A 13,193-nucleotide genomic window follows, 5' to 3' on the forward strand; every position below is an offset into this window, starting at 1 on the left:
TGCAAGGCGATACCTTAGTTGTCAAGGTAATACTTCTCTTTAGCCTAAGATAAAATAGTAAAATGATATAAGGGACGCATGAGAGGAAAAGAAAAGGTAATCCTCATGAATGGCTGAATAAAAATGAAATGAGTACGTGTAAAAAGCGAAATCCTGTAATCCCCCCCCCCCCTCCACCCTCTGTTCCTCACCCAGGGTGTATAGCAATGAATTTATGAAAATGCACTTAAACGTTAACGTCATTGTCGCTCTGAGGCAGTAAGCGATAACGAACTATGCGTGTGATACGAGATAATAGATGAGATGAATACTGCGTGCGACGTGTTAAAAAAAAAAAAAAAGAGTTGTAAATTTGTCAACTCAATTTTGCCGGACTTGCTTGAGTTTGAAGTACTACGTTTTTACTTGTTTTTGATGACAAGATTCATGCTGATAGGAATTAGTTTTTGGTAGCTTTATACCTGCGCTCTAAGGAAAAAAAGAAGAAAGGAATCCTTTGACTCTTTTCTATGAGTCTTGACTCGGCATGCATATGAATCTTTATAGGGAGACACGGGAACTATCTTTGGAGATCCCTATACTTTCATGGGAAAGTCATGGGAACCAAAGGATAGCTAACGTGTCTCTTTAAAGAGACTCACCGAAAAGAGCAACACATACTCTTCTTTTTCCTTAGAGTGTGCGGCGGAATGTGTAACCCTAAGCTTGAAAGGGATGTATAAAATGATCGCAGATATGAGTTTCACGCAGTTTGCGATGGTTTGCATATTACCCGGTTATTATTATCGTCCTCATTGAACAGGGGCGTAGCCAGAAATTTTTTTCGGGGGGTTGGGGGGGGGGGGGTTCAATTATACTTTATGTATGTTCGTGCGTGCCTTTGTATGTGTGCGTGTATATATACGCAAGCAAAATTGATAAATTTCGAGGGGGGGGGGGTTGAACCCCCCAATCTCCCCCCCCCCCCCCTTGGCTACGCCCCTGTCATTGAACTACAGTAGAATCAAGAAATCCGCTGCATGGTTATATCAGTCGGTCGGTGGAAACTACTCTGGCTAACGATTACACTTCAATTTCGGTCAGCAATGTGTTGTCCTTCAACCTAATTCGAAACATGCAAAAGTAGTATGTGTTTTCGTAACTTAGCGCACGCTCTTGCGGGTCCTTTTCTTGCGAAATGATCATGCATACCTTCGAAGCGACGAGAGAAGGCGCTGTAGTCAAAAGCGTGCGCTGAGGGCCGCCACGATATTGACGCTGCTTTTGATGCCAGTGATGGTGATTATCGCGATGATTGATCCGCGCAAAGCATTGGCGAAATATCGTGCGACAAAAAAGAAAGAAAGAAAGAACGAAAGAAGTGTGCCGAGAAAGAATACTTGGTTTCGCTCTCGCTCCTATTTACAGTGGTGTTTTGACCACGGGAACAATAAGAGCAGCTGTCGCGAGTGATAGACGCAAAGCGACTGTTGCCCAGAAGTAAGGAAAAGCACGCACAAAAAACACGCGAGCCGCATGCGCGGATGAACGACAGCGCATGCTACGCCGGCCGCAACACAAACTTGCCGCCGCGCTCTGCTGCCGCCGCTGTCATCTCGCAAAGACCAGAGGCTTGCTTTCGGCCCGACGGTATCGATAGCGGCCGACGTTCTTCCCCGGCCGTGCGCTCTCGGAGCGAGCGGGAGACGTCAGCGGAAGATGAATTGGGCGAGCCGCCACCGTTACTCGGAGACTTTGCTTCTCACAGGCCGACGGCGAGTTTTCTCTTTTGTGCCGCCTGTTCCGTCTGCGTATACGTTCCCTACCCTTTGTTTCGCGCTGCCTCACGTTTCGGTGGGGCTTTCGAGCTGCACCCTTCCCCAAACCCGTCTCTGGCAACGCTGTTCGGACGATCCGCCGCCGTCGTCCGCACTGTGCCGCATCGACTGCAGAGTAGTGGCTTTGCCGCGCGGGCCGCTAAAAGATTGGAACGCGCCACCGACCCGGCTGGTTGGACAATGCGCGTGCGCCTCGCTGCTGCTGCGGTGACGGCGGGTCTCATTAATTTGAAGCTTCCAAGTCCGCGTTCAATCGGAGCCGCTGAAAGCGCGAAGCTGAGTGTACACGCTCGACTAGAGAAGGGATTCGCGACTGGCAGCGCAGCCCGATCCATAGGAGGCAGCCGGTGTCGGCGAAGGCGCCAGATTTGTGCGCTCTTCGAGCATGCGGGCGCCGAAACACGCAAACAAGAGGCCCGAAATTCGGCTTGCATTCCTAGGCCGCGCGCTTTGCGCGGTGGGCTCTGTGTGCACCAATCTGGTGGAGTCAACCGCTTACGCCCTTTGAGGCAGCGAGAACAAAAGTCTTTCCAAGTGGAGCGCGCCACGGCGCTTTGATGAAAACTGAACCGCACGAACTGGCGGCGCGTGCGTCGACTTAGAACTATTCAAGGTTGACTAACTCGAAAAGTATATTGTAGCGAAAGCTCTATACTGATCGGCTGTTGTCATGTTTGTTTCTAGCGAGGCTTCAGAAATTGACCTTATACGTAGAAGAGCACATTATGCGGCTCTAGGCTAGTAATATATGGCCGCGCCGTTGGTCAATCTCTGAGATCTGCCTTTTTTCTCCCTTTTTTTAGAGCACGAGAGTGTTTTATTCCGGGGTCCACCAAGACTTCAATGACATCTTTTTCCGTCACGGAAATGACGTTAGTAAAGTGCACACGAAGAGATGATAAAGAAAAACTAGAAGAAAAAAAGTTTCGTTGGGTGACCAGGGAGTCGAACCCAAGGTCGCTCAGTCCGCGGCGATAGATGCCGGGCACTCTACCCACTGCGCTACCGGCATACACAAAATAGGCTTTAGAAACGCGCCATATATCCCTCACCTTCTCTGCGAGAGAAACTCCAGCGAGAAGTGGATTGCCTTCGCGCGTTCACGGCCCAAGCTACGAACTCTGCCTCTCGCGTTCCCGACGGGCTGTGTGGTCTGTATACATGAGCAGAGGCATAGGTTACCTTATATTGAGAAGCGTGCACCTTGTTATTACTGGGAAGCGTACACCTCTCCTCCAATGACGACGCTTTGAATGAGCGCATATCCAGTACCAGTGTTCATGGGCGTGCGCAGGGTTCCCCATTAGGGGGGGCGAAGGTTCATCGCAGCGCCCCCCCATCCTACTAAATCCATGTACGGGGCAGATTTTGCGCCCCCCCCCCCTTAGGTGACTAGAAGGGTCAATGTACGGGGCAGATTTTGCGCCCCCCCCTCTTGGGTGATTAGGGGGGGCGGCCGCCCCCCCTGCCCCCCCCTGTGCGCACGCCTATGCCAGTGTTGCCGCCCCCCCTGCCCCCCCCCCCCTTTGCGCACGCCTATGCCAGTGTTTATTATTTGCATATTGATGTCAACTCTGCGCGGGATTCACCATATGCTGTGCCCAGGTGAATATTTCAACTACAACAAAGGTTTCTTCATGATCATGGACGTCAGTCGTCGGTATGCAAATGCGCAACAAACGGTGCTACAGTTGCCAAACACCAATAACATTGTGGAAGCTCGCACATATCAGTGTAAAATAAACGATCAACTACTTCTATGAAGACACGTTTCACTTTTGTGTTATACCGATTCCTATGATATAGGGATCAACCATATTTTTTAGGGGCGAAGCACTTTAGGGTCTCGGCTTGGCGGTGCATCGTCGTCTGCTGTCGCAGCGTGCATCGTCGTGACCGATTTGCTTGCTTGCATCGTCGTGTCCTGTCCATTTGCTTGAGCGCAAGAGAGGGTGCCACCGCCTCACCGCTCGACGAGTGGCGAGTGAAAGCGAACGGCGCGCGTTGACTATGGAAACGCTTTTCCTACAATGAACGCTGAACTACTAGCCCACGAGGAACAAGAACGCGCCCTCGCCCGCGAGAGACAACGCCGACGCAGGCAGCGTCTGCTAGCGAGTTTCTTGAAAAAAAAAAACCGACTGCTCGCGCTGCACAACCGTTCACCGGCCACGTATATATAGGCAATGGATCTTGACCTTAGTGCCGCTGGGAGATTTCTCTTGTGCGTAGTTGAACAATAAAGATTCGCAGCGCGCACGTCAACTAAAAGCGTACTGCGGGTATCTGTCTAATCTTTCTTCTCTCTCTCATTGCCCATTAGCAGTGATTTTGCTGTGGGAAACACCTGCGTACACTGCATGCTTTGCCCCTCCCCAAATTTACGGTTATACAGCGTGTATTTTTGTTCTTCTTACACTATTGAAGAATTTCCTGCGAAAGCTTTTCCTTACTCTCTTTTCTCTCTCTCTCTCTCTCCACATATATATATATATATATATATATATATATAATATATATATATATATATATATATATATATATATATATATATATATATATATATATATATATATATAGAAAGGGGGTTGAACTCATCCACTCTATATTGCCTTATAAGGGTACTTGCTTGGACCAGTTGGTATATATTCATTGTTACTTATTGCGCACCACTTTCAGGACGAAGACTGAACCACACGAACACAAGCGCAAACTTACAACTGAATTTATTGGACGGACACATGAAGCTTTTATACAATCGCGTACCATAGTAATAAACAAGCAAAATGAAAACATATGCAAAAAAAAGGGGGGGGGGGTTAGATAAATAATATTACAATACTGATAGACACTCATGCCGATCAAACGCACACCTATTGCATATCCCTAAATGAAAGACTGCGGGAGCACAACAACAATGTACATAAATCGGTGCAAGGCCACTTAGGCTTGCATTGTCGAGATTGCGGATGCCAGCCGAAGTTCAGTGAAACCAAGGTTGTCGCTAGGCACAAGAATCAGATGACTCGTGAAATCATTGAGGCGTCCGAGATTGTTCGCCTGGGGGATGACTGCGTTAGTATGGCATCTTTGGGACTAACGCAGAAGGAAATAACGTATCTGAATATGTAATGCAGGGATATGCAATAGGTGTGCGTTTCATCGGCATGAGTGTCTATCAGTATTGTAATATTATTTATCTAACCCCTCCCCCCTTTTTTTTTGCATATGTTTTCATTTTGCTTGTTTATTACTATGGTACGCGATTGTATAAAACCTTCATGTGTCCGTCCAATAAATTCAGTTGTAAGTTTGCGCTTGTGTTCGTGTGGTTCAGTCTTCGTCCTGAAAGTGGTGCGCAATAAGTAACAATGTCTATATTGCCATAAGTTACAAAACATCCTGTGTGAACTCTATAGTAATCACTCGGCACCCATTCGACGCTGCATTATTCTTTAGCCTCAGCTTGCACAATAAAATACATTATGATTATATAACTGAACAATATACGAGGGCGGTCCGATAAGTACTTAGCCTTCAAAAGAAAAACGAAAATTTTGGAATGGTGTCGATTTATTAGTTCCGATTTAATATAGTCGATTTAATAGTTTAATAGTTTAATAGTTTCCTTTCAACTCTATACACTTGACCCAGCGATCCTCCAACTTCTTGATCCCGTCAAAAAAATACGTTTTCTCCTGAGCTGCAAAGCAGGCTTCTGTGGCGGCGATAACTTCTTCATTCGACTCAATTTTTTTTTCCGGCGAGTGACTTTTTCAAGTTGGGAAACAAGAAGAGATCACTCGGGGCCTAATCTGGAGAATACGATGGATGGGGCACCACTTCGTAGCCCAGTTCGACCAACTTACGTGGCGATGGCGCAGGTGTGAGCTGGCGCGTTGTCGTGGTGGAAAAGCACCTTTTTTTTTCACCAAATGTGGCCGTTTTTTTTTTTCGCAATTCGGCGTCGAATCGGCCCAGAAATTCGGCGTGGTAGGGTCCTGTCACCGTTTTGCCCTTCTCAAGGTAGTCGACGAAGATCACACCTTGAGAATCCTAGAAAATGGCGGCCATCACCTTTCCGGCCGATGCGACAGTCTTCGCCTTCTTCGGAGCAGGTTCTCCGGGTGCAGTCCACTGTTTCGACTGTTCTTTGGTCTCTGGTGTGTACCAGTGGAGCCATGTTTCGTCGACGGTCACAAAACGACGCAGGACCCCCCTCGGTTACGCTTAAACAGCTTCAAACACTGCTGTGAAGTGGTCTCACGGTCGCGCTTGTTGTCCGTAGTGAGCAAACGCGGCACCCATCGCACCGACCGCTTTCTCATGCCCAAAATTGCATGCAGGATATAATGCACGCGGTCTTTTGAGATGCCTGCTGTCTCAGCTGTCTCGCGCACCTTCAGTCGGCGGTCTGCCAATACGAGGTCGTGGATTTTTGCCACGTTATCGGCCGTGGTAGCCGTTTGCGGGGCCCCTGGGCGAGGCTCATAAAAAACCGACGTGCGACCACGTTTAAACTCGTTGAACCAATTTTTCACAGTTTCCATCGAAGGAGAAGACTCACCGTAGACGGCATCCAGTCGCTCTTTGATATCCCTGCACGATTTCCCTTCAAAAAACAAGAATCGAATCACCGACCGATATTGCTCTGTTTCCATTTTTGACGGACACAGGAAAATCACCTGCTTCCTCAAGCGGCCAAAACAAAACCGTGCGCCCGATTCGACTGGACCTTTGCATGTGTCCCTCTAAGGGAGCTTACTCAACCTCGGTATATGTCTCATGCGATAGCGTCGCGCTCTCGCGGTGAGGCTAAGTACTTATCGGACCGCCCTTAGTTATATGTCATTGGGGAAGTTAAGCCGTGGTTTTGTTTTGTTGCTGAAACCATGTCAGTGGTTTCTGACATTCGCCTTTATTGTGATGGAGGCGCATTACGTAGGTAGTTAGTTATACCTAGATATATGTGTTAGATAAATCGATTCGTGGTCTAAATTTTATCGGAACGCTCCACTATATATCTCTCACAAATAAGCTTTGAAACACAAAATCCCATCAACATGTTATATCAAGAACTGATTTTGCTGTGCTGCTGCGGACATCCCGCGATACTTGCAGTGATGATGTACAGTCATGGGCAATACGAAAAGGAACACCGAAATTACCTTCAAAAGGCCATACCCAGGAAGCACCCATAACAGTGTTCATAACTTTGAATTTTTGAGCGGAAAGTTACCTCTTGCATGCCAATACGGCACATTCGTATCCGCACATCACGATGTAATCGTTGCCTCAAAACAAACTTCGTGTTCCCTTTCATTTTGCTCACGACTGTACTTTCTAAAAGAGGAAATGTAATTTTGCTTGAGCAGTGGTCTTCAGGGCCTATAGTAACTGTTAGTAAGATGGCCAAAGATATTCCCTGCTAGGGCGTTCACAAAGACGCAGCCTTCTCTACTGAGAAGTATACGAATGGACGGGAGTGGCAATTTGCAACATGAGCCAGAGCTATAGCAGCTGACATCCCCATAATTGATAGAGATGTACGCCTTCAATAAAAACCAGGGTATTGTAGCCTGTATGACAGTCTGTCATACTGCTTCAGGCGTTCGATGAGAAATATCCCCCGCATTCAATGGTAAATGCGGGAGTAAAATAATATGTAGAGCTTGGCGAGCGGATAGTTCAACTATTAGTGCAAACTTTACTGTGTCACCACTACTCTTTCTCCTGTGAGTTAGCGAGCAAGCACAGCTCTATAGATTCAGAGCGATTTTTCCTCGTTAATTGTACACACGTTGCCGTCAGTAGCGATATACCAGTGGTCGCCGTTGGAAAAGTTATGGATCCCTTTACCTCCACCACTCTGCGTTTGCCTAGTGTAGTTCTTAACATATGTAGTGTATACATGACTTTTTCACTTTACGTGTGCATGTCAGCACGACATAGTGCTCGTTTTAGTTGGGATATTTACGTTTAAGTCATACATAGTCACGCGCGATCACACACATGAGGTAGTATTGACACGTAAAAACGCCTGCACTTTTTTGCTCGTCTTAAAATTTAAAAAAGCTGCGATAGGAGCGGTGCGACGGTGTGAAATGCGAATTTCCGAAGTTCAGACGAATGTTTCGACGAAGTTTCGACGGCTCAATTCGAAATTAAGGAGAATCGAGTTGGAATTAATGCAACATTACATGAAGAACTAAGAATGCGTGCGCACGGTTTTGGATGGACAGTGGGCATTCGTAACATGCGTGGTGATTACTAAGTGCCACGGTTACAACATCACGGTCGTTACTCGGACTCACTGGCGGTTGTAAAAAATGTCTGTACAAAGGGCACTCCATGTCCATATTCCACTGGTGTGGCGATCTAAGGAGCAGCTTTCAATAGGCGTCGGTAAAGAACGCGAAAACAAACACGAGAGGTCGCAAACCTACTTATTCCGAACAGAGTTGGCGGGTACGCATCTTCAAGACAGCGTCATCGCTGTCGCTGCCCATGGTTTTTGCGGCGCGCGCGTATATTCAGCACACAAGTGCCGGGTGGCTATCGGAGTAGACGGGCTGTGGAGTTGGTGGAGTGCGAAGGCCCTCCGAGATAATCGGCCCCCTGGAAAATCAGCCCCTTAGGAAGCCGGACAAGGCACGCGGAAGGCTGTACACAAGGAGGGGTGAGGTTATCCAGCGTACTCGCTCCGGGATCGATACGTAACGACATTGCGCCGCAGCCACTGCTGCAGGGTGCAGTGGGAAGAGGGCCTGTTGCACGCCGGGTGAGCTTTCGAGGGTCCGCCGCATCCTTCGCTCGAGGGAAAGACAAGATTCCCCCAGGGGGGAACGGCTCTCCGGGAAGACGCCCCGAGGTCCATAATAAGGCATGATTAGGCTGCGACTAAGAGAAAGACGACGCCTCCCCGAACCGTCCCTACGCGGCATCATTGCGCGCTTCTCCGCGGTAACGTGCATCCATCCAGCCGAGGCCATCACTTACGGGTTTCTCCGTTTCCCTTCGGGCCGAGAACCACCCCGTCCGGATGCTGAAAGGGCGGGACGCGGACGCACTGGCCTCGCGCTAATGAATTTCCGCGATAAGAATACGTACAATTAAGTGTCGCGACGGAACTGGAAGACCGAGATGTTTCCTCTGCCGGACGCTAAGTGATGTTGAGCCTCCCTCTCTAGTCGGAGTTCATATCAGCGCCGAGGTCCGGGGCAACGGGGAGGTCGCGCCGCGGACAGTGGTTATGCGTGCGACAGGCGCTGTGTCATTCGCCGCCTTCCTATATTGTGTTTGCGAGGCTTGAGCACGCAGTAGCCGACCACAGCGCTTGTTCGGACACTTGTCGTTGAGGTTTGATGATACAGCGTGCGTTCTAAAGCATTTACGATGCGGGCGTGTCATGCGAAGACAGTTTCTGAATAAAACGTCAGAGTTTGTCGTTGCGATTATCGGCACTTTTAATGCGTGGAATGCCTTGTGTCTTGACCTGCCCCACCTCATCCCCCTTTACTTCCTTCGTCTCCAAACCCGGTTAAACGCAACGCGTAGCATCCCTGCCTAGCTAATGACGTGAATCGTGTCACGGGTGATAACCGGCGGAGACAAATTGTTTTCTCCGACCGCTGACATTACTGCTACAAGGGTTATAAATCGAAGAGGTTAAGAGAAGGTTGCAGATTTTCAAAACACGTTTTATAACCTAATGTAGTCAGTAATGCTGAATAAAGCCGGCTGAACGCATGTAAGTGCGAGCACTCATTGAGGGGACATTGTTATGCCCCCTCAATGAGCCATGAAGGAACATACAGCAATAAACCATGAAGCTCGGAGAGGGAAGCTGAAGCTAAGATTCCCCCCACCCCCCCCACACACCGCACACGCACACACACACGAAATAATAAAAGAAAAATGAAGCGAAACAAAATGAGAGCGGCCGGTATTTTGTACAGGTATATAAACGGATGTAGGTACGTCTACAATTATCATGGCTGCTAACGATCAAACGGCCTGCCTTTGCACCTCCAATTTTTTCTGAAAACAAAGCGTATCGCATAAATCTAGGCCAGCCAGGTGCACGCCGTTTGGCGATCAAGCGAGCGCTTTTAAATGTTATCAATGTGAATAATTTTTACTACCGCCAGTCAATCTGCATTCCTTTCGCCGATTGGAGCGACGCCGAGGGAGAGCGGCGTTATTTGCACGCTTTAAACGCGTATCTTGCAAGTCTTCGAAAAACTGATACGAAGCGAACGCCATAAAAAACTCGTTACGACGGTGCCGTCCCGGTTTTATTGGACCCATTAAGTCGTTTCATTAAAAATGATCATACGCCGTCGCTCGAGCGCAGCAAAGCACGCAGTTACTCCGAAGCAGGGCGTCACATTGAAAAAGAACGGCAAGATGTAATGTAAGAAGCGCGATATTAATGGATGCACCGTTCGAGTAAAACAGCAGGAGATAAAAAGAGCAAAAAAAGGAAAAACATACTTGGAAGCTCGTGCGAGGCGGGGAAAGTTGCGTATGCATGGCGCGGGCCGATATAACCACCGTCCGACTCCCGTTCATTTTGTTCCGGTTTTCTTTAAGGCCATCTTTGTTTCTTTTTGTTTGTTTTTTTTAGAACGGACGCTGCGTCGCGGACCGCCCCGAAGCACTTTTAAACTTTCCAGCGCTAGATCCGTAACTTGGCAGCGGCGCTTGCGTTTAGCGCGTCGACTGTCGCCGCCGCCGCCACCACCATGAACGAGCGCGGTTCACGCACGCAGACCGAAGCACGAAACTGCGCTGCCACCTCTTTCTCCCTCCCCAAGCAACGTTTCGGCAGTTCGCTCGCCGATAACAAATATATTTATGCCGTTGCTAGGATACCCTGCTTACTTCTTTACTTTCCGTCCGTGTGTTCGTTCCTCCTCATCTTCCTCCTCTCAGCGCTCGCAAGCGCATCGCCGCTGCCAGCACTTTCGCGAGGGAGGGCCGCGCAGCGCTCTGCTGCACGCCGCTCGCCCCCTCTTCTCCCGGGTTCGGGACATAGGCGAATGGGCGCGTACGCTCTTGGTTCGCGTGTGCGGCTGACGCGTTTTGTCGGCGCTCCGTGTGCGTGCGCGTGCGTGCGGAAGAATGCGCGAAGGGAAGGAAGAGGCTGCAAGTGGGCCGGCGGAAGCGGCCTCTCTGGCGTTCGCCGATTTGACTCTTGCCTTCTGGAGAGCCGCCGCCAGGCCGCCGGACGCTTTATTTCTGTCAGGCCGAATTTGTACCGGCGCTTTGCCACCACGGCCGCTGCCCCCTGCGATCCGACGCGCTTCGCACGCTGCTCTGCTTAGAATCGCTTCTTTTCATCCGCATTTTTCCCCCCTTATAGAACCCTTGGCTTATCCTTGCTCGCGCAAAAACTCATCGCGGTATGGATAAGCGAGGAGCGAGACATGGGACGCGTATATAGTAAACCGGTGCTTCGCGCTATTCTACCTCTCGTGGAACCTCAGCGTTGAAAGAATTCTTTCAAGTAAATGATTAAAACGCCGACTGTATCAGCAACCGAGGTACTGCGTGTAGTTTTTTTTTTTATATTAATCGAACTTCATCGATTCCAGCTGCGACACCTTCGTTCTTTCTGCAGCTAGCAAGTTTGGATACAGTTAGTTTGGATTGACAGAAGCCAATCGTATAGCGGAACAACTGAAAACGCAGGCGCGAACTGAAGGAATTAAACAAATGTTAGAGGTTTTTTTTTTTGTTTATGTGAACGTGTCTCGTGCTTTCTGTGGAGGACCTGATTCCCTCTTTTTTTGTTGTTGTCCCCTGCCTGATTTGCTGCCGAGTAGTTTGGATAGTCGCAGAAAAAAAAACGACTTCAGGTCAGAGCGCATGCATCGAAGCGGACATCATCTGCAAAAGAGAAGGGAAAGAACTAAAAAAGTATCGATGTGTATAGATGCGCGCATAACTTGGCCGTCATCAGTAGCAATATCATCCCTAAACAAGGCCGCATTGCAAGTTTTGGTTACACAGTGGAAGTTGTAAAATGCAGTCTAGAAAGCACTTTATCGAAATATTAGGTCTTGTTCATTATTGGTTGACTTAGAAGAAATTGAACTGCTCTGTTACTATGCCGCCAAAAGTAAAGAACCACTGCCAGCAGAGACGCTCTTCTTCTTTGCATCGGCTAGCGTCCGCAAGTGGCGTACCTTCCCTTTCAGAGAGAGTGAGAAAGATTCCTTATTAGAAAAACAGAGATTTTGCCTTCCCTTTGTTTTCTCATGTGTCATGTACCGTGACAGCCACGCCTTATTTCTTCCGTCTTCTCTTCCTATTTTGCTTGATAGCGCATCTCCAGTGTCAGCATTGCATGCTCCGCATTGGATCACTGTCAATGACGTTCCGAGCCGTACCTGCTAAGTGTGCGTGCGGTTTTCACATACACACTCTCTTTTAAATGTTTAAGCTCATCTTCTTCGAAATAAAAAGAAGAGCGCGCGGTATTCTGTTTTATATTTCGATCATTTTCGCAGCACGCAGTCATTTCATGCTTTGCAGCGTGCTCTCAGATGAACCCTTCCCATTACGTGGCGAACACATTGGAAACGTGAAGTTATTACCATGCCTATCGGAGGCATGGTAACAGCGCATGTTTAATTTCGTCTAACTCGTCCAATAGCCAAAATATCGGAAAATTTTATTTTGTTTTGTAAATTTTACGAAGAGTCTTGGTAAGGAGCCTATGAAACTCAATTTCAGTGATTCAGGAAGCGAGGAGAGCACTACAATAAGATACCTATTCGATGTTAGCGGATCCAGAGTAGTGCTTAGAGAATGCTACGCTTCGTCTTTTGTGACTGAAATGCCGGAAATGTAATTGTAGTAACGACAACCAGAATAAAGAATTAACCAGAGGAAGAAATATTTAACCAGAAGAAAGAATAAATAAATATATAAAAAATAAAATAAAGCAAATAAAAGTGATATCAATGCAACTTCAGTTCACCGACGTCATTTGCGCACGCACACTTCCACTCAAGTTCCATCCACAGTAAAGAGCACAAGCACGCCACTTCGTATACAGTATATAGAGTAACGGTCCATGGGAGGTAGTCACTGCAGAATTCACTACTTCTTGCTCTCTGGCACTCCCTCGTCACTATATTTTGAGAGTTCTAATGGTAATAACCTTTTAACCAGAAAGCCAGGGTCCACCAAGACTCACTGACGTATTTCCATCACGGATATGACTTTGGTAAAATGCACACTAATGGATGACAAAGAAAAACTAGAAGCAAACGTTCCATCGCCGGGAATCGAACTCACGACCTCTCGGTCAGCGACGATAGGCACCCGGCGCTCTACCCACTGCTCTACAGACGCACATGCACT

At 48.1% G+C, this 13,193-nt stretch overlaps 1 protein-coding gene across 2 annotated transcripts in view; it reads left to right on the forward strand.

Annotated features, from left to right (window-relative positions):
• Nucleotides 1–13,193, forward strand: part of LOC119397534 (follistatin-related protein 5) — a 387,880-nt gene that overhangs the window by 182,524 nt on the left and 192,163 nt on the right. The window lies entirely within an intron of this gene.

Source organism: Rhipicephalus sanguineus, chromosome 1 (assembly GCF_013339695.2).
Source record: "Rhipicephalus sanguineus isolate Rsan-2018 chromosome 1, BIME_Rsan_1.4, whole genome shotgun sequence".
NCBI classification, from domain to species: domain Eukaryota; kingdom Metazoa; phylum Arthropoda; class Arachnida; order Ixodida; family Ixodidae; genus Rhipicephalus; species Rhipicephalus sanguineus.